Here is a 3,684-nt window from a genome sequence, read left to right as displayed (position 1 = left end):
AGGAGTTCGAAACCAGCCTGGCCAACATAGTGAAATGCCATCTCTACTAAAAATATAAAAATTACCCTGGCATGGTGGTGTGCACCTCTAATCTCAACTCTTGGAAGGCTGAGGCAAGAGAATTGCTTGAATTGGGAGGCTGAGGTTGCAGTGAGCTGAGATCATGCCATTGCACTCCAGCCTGGGCCACACAGTGAGACTCTGCCTCAAAATAATAATAATAATAATAATAATAATAATAACACTATGGGGCTGTTTCTCGTCCTAGAATACAAAGAGAAGCATCTTAATTAGACATTGTTTTCTCAAAGAAGTGAGGCTTCTCTAGTGATGACACTTTCTGGCACCTGGCATCCTGCCTGCGTGGGGTAAGATGGATACCTTCAAATTACCATTTCTTGTTCCACTCCTGTGATACAATGAGCCAATTCCTGAAAATTTGCATTGTAAAATCATGAAGATACTCTAATTTCAATTCTGTGAACACAGACATAAGGAGGAAAAAAAGCTGGGAAGCACATATGCAAAAGGTGGTCATTGGTTAGGGTGAGTGCTATTTGGTTGATTTAATTCTTGGCTTTATTTTTTGTGTTTTAACTAGCTTTAAATTATATTAAAAAAGAATTATATTTGGGTTATATTCAAACAGCTCCCCTGAAAGATATTCTGGGTCTAATTTCTAGGTCCCAACATAAGATACTCATCCTTCAGATGGAATTAGTCTAGTTCTGTAATATATTAGCAGAGGCTCTATTAGGAAGTGATAAAGCCACATACGAACGTCTCCAGGAATATAGGTGATTTTTCTGCCGATGGCAAGGACTGTTATCCCAGATCAGCCTGATAAATTTGCATTCCTGGCACCCATTAAGGTGTCTTCTTTGCGGTGATTGCTATTTTAGAAAATGGAAGGAAAATTCAGCAACACTGTTTGTGATGTGGCTGCAGAATTCCCTGATGGCTGAGAGGCCCAGAAAGCTGTGTCCAGCATACAATATCCTTTGTTTAAGCATCTGCATCCTTCCTTCAAGCAGGCTGCCAGCAAGGCAGTCATGCCCCTCTCTCACTCAGTTCAGGCAGGAATCGAAGCATAATTTGGCCTCTTTGTCATTTTCAAAAATCAAACCTGCCCAGGGACCAAGTTCCAGCATCAGCTGTTTTTGCTTTATGTTTTATTTGAAGACATTTAATTTTGAGCCCTGTATGTTTTCAATGACATTTTTAATTTTTGGTAGACTGTGTACATGTATAAAATACTCTTCATTTATATAGAGCAGCTTTTTCATTAGCTATCTGACTTTTTTTTTTTAGGATAAAGGCAGATTAATGATCCTAATTAATAACTAAGTGATTATAGCTATTCATTGTTTTAATTATTTTTAAAAAATAGTAATTACATATCAAATATATAAAATTATTACTTTATGTCCAGCTTCATGTCAAGTATTTTACATGTATTTGCTCATCAGGCTTTACTGGAATCTCATAAAGTAGGCAGAGAAACTAATGTCCACTTTATGAATAGAGTCTCAGGAAGGGTAAGTGGCTTGTTCAAGTTCTCATGGCCAAGAAGGTGGGAAGCTGAGATTTTAACCAAGGTATGTTTGGTGTCACATAACATACATAATGTGATATTACATGTATATTGTATATGTATATTTACGTGTGTACATAATTATTTATTACATTATTTATTTATATGTGTTACCCAGACTTCCAAATCACATTTTCTCCTTATCTCTCTTTTTTTATTTTTTCTCTCACTTTTTAAATCTTTTGGTATTTTTGCTCCTTCCGATGGTTGACTAACCCTGCTGTCCTTCATGGGACGTGACCTGAGAGGGCTAAATGTTAAAGCATTGCCCATCTTATGTGGTCTTTCCAGCTCACCTATGCCAAAAGTGGATTGAACTCCTGATCCTGATGCCAGAGGACCTGGGATCACATCTCATTTCTTCTCTTTTCCAGCCTCATATCTTTGGACAAGGCTTTCAGTTTCTCTGAGCCTCAGCTTCCTCATCTCATGTGTTGGCTGAGGGTCACACGAGCTAGTGTCCTGTGTGCTTGCCAAAATCATCATGAGGATTAAACGTGAGGATAGATGTGAAAGCAGTTTATGAGCTTGTAAGTGTAGTTGTCACCCCGTCATGTTCTCTGGGTTGCACGTCCTCTGTGATGAGAGTTTATCTGGGAGGCAGGACAGTAAGGAAAACAGGAATCCCTGCAGCTCCAGCCCTGCAGATGAGCAGGAATTAGAAAGGTCATGTGGGATCCATCAAAACGTCCAGGAGGCAGGATTAGTCATCATCCCAAGGCAGCGGCACTTGTTTGTTTCTATTCCAGGAATTTGTCATCATCACAGTTCCACCACTCCCTGCCTCTGCTTATTCTGAACCCACCATTTCTATTCCTGTCTCTCAGCCTTGTGGCTTTTGCTGCCTCTTACCATTGTCTGTCTCTTGTCTTTTACACAAAGCCTCCTCCCTGAGTTAGTTCTGCCTTTGTTTCTGTTAAGGACCACTGACTCATTCTCTAGGTCTCGCACTTCTACTGCCCAGGGAGAAGGATCAGTTTGCTATCATCAGTGTTGTGCTGGTAAATGTTTAATAAGCAGCTCTCTGTGGGAGGCTGGGTGGGGGTAGGGGAAACTCTGACACCTGTATGTTGGCAATTTCCATAGTACAAATACTCCTACGATAGATGGTTTCAATCTATCAACATAATGTCACCTGGCTCCTCAAATCCTGAAAATGGAAAATTGGATCCCATAAGCCAGCTCCAGCATATCACTCTCACCCCTATCTGCTGCCTCGTAGCTGCTAGTCAACCCAAGGATTGGCTGGTCTTGAACTGGGGTTCCAGCTTGGTCCATTTAGCTGTGACCAAGGTATCAGGATTGCATATTTGACTTCTCTCTGAAAGTCCTGTGGACATAGGAACTTTCCAGTTTATTTGTTTGACTCTCATTTTACAGATGTCTCTGTGACTTTAATAAATTAAGGGGAGAGATAGAGAATGAGGGTAAGTAAATATAAATTAGAAAATGATTAATGCCACAAGAAAGGTGTAAAAAATGTAAAATGAAGGTTCAGAGACAGGAAATGTCACCCTCAAGTTGGTGGGAAACAAGGAAGATTTTATGGAGCAGATAAAATTTTAACAGAGACTTCAAGGATGAAAGGATTTGGCGAGGAAGAAATAGAGCAGAAGGTGTTCAAGACACAAAGAAAAAAAATGTTTGAACAGAAGTGTGGAGTGAGGAAGCATGGAATTGATATGGAGCTAGTGAGCATTTCATTTTGTTGGAGCTGCAAGTTTGTGAAGAGGAAAGGGTGATCCTTTTAGGAAGAAAAGCTGGGCCAGTCATGGTGGCCCATGCCTGTAATCCTAGCACTTTGAGAGGTCACGGTGGGCAAAAAGTTTGAGCTTGGGACTTCAAGACCACCCTGGGCAATATGGTTAAACACCATCTCAATAAAAAATATTATTAAAAATATTATAAATGATATTGTATTAGGTTGGTACAAAAGTTAAGTATGTTTTTTGCAATTATTAATACTTTTAATGGCAAAAACTCACTTACTTTTGCAACAAACTAATACAAAAATTATCCAAGCATGGTGGTGCATATCTGTGGCTACTTGGGAGGCTGAGATTGGAGGATTGCCTGAACCCAGGAAGTTG

At 39.8% G+C, this 3,684-nt stretch overlaps 2 long non-coding RNA genes across 3 annotated transcripts in view; both read left to right on the top strand.

The window, feature by feature from the left end:
• Positions 1 to 248: 248 nt before the first annotated feature.
• On the top strand, positions 249 to 1,480 carry LOC108282721. Its single transcript, XR_001816554.2, has 3 exons — positions 249 to 546; positions 684 to 797; positions 1,470 to 1,480. It is a non-coding gene; the product is annotated as an uncharacterized LOC108282721 (long non-coding RNA).
• Positions 1,481 to 1,513: 33 nt separating this feature from the next.
• The window catches only part of LOC108282720, a 5,152-nt gene continuing 2,981 nt past the window's right edge, over positions 1,514 to 3,684 (top strand). The window contains exons 1-2 of one of the 2 annotated variants that reach the window (XR_005195507.1): positions 1,514 to 1,598; positions 2,975 to 3,021. This is a non-coding gene — a long non-coding RNA (uncharacterized LOC108282720). The remainder of the gene's footprint in view (positions 1,599 to 2,974; positions 3,022 to 3,684) is intronic. The other variant, XR_005195508.1, reaches the window with a different exon arrangement.

This window comes from Cebus imitator, unplaced genomic scaffold (genome assembly GCF_001604975.1).
Source record: "Cebus imitator isolate Cc_AM_T3 unplaced genomic scaffold, Cebus_imitator-1.0 Scaffold249, whole genome shotgun sequence".
In the NCBI taxonomy this organism is placed as follows: Eukaryota; Metazoa; Chordata; class Mammalia; order Primates; family Cebidae; genus Cebus; species Cebus imitator.
The sequence above is the reverse complement of the archived record's forward strand: the minus strand, read 5'-3'. Positions and strand labels throughout refer to the sequence as shown.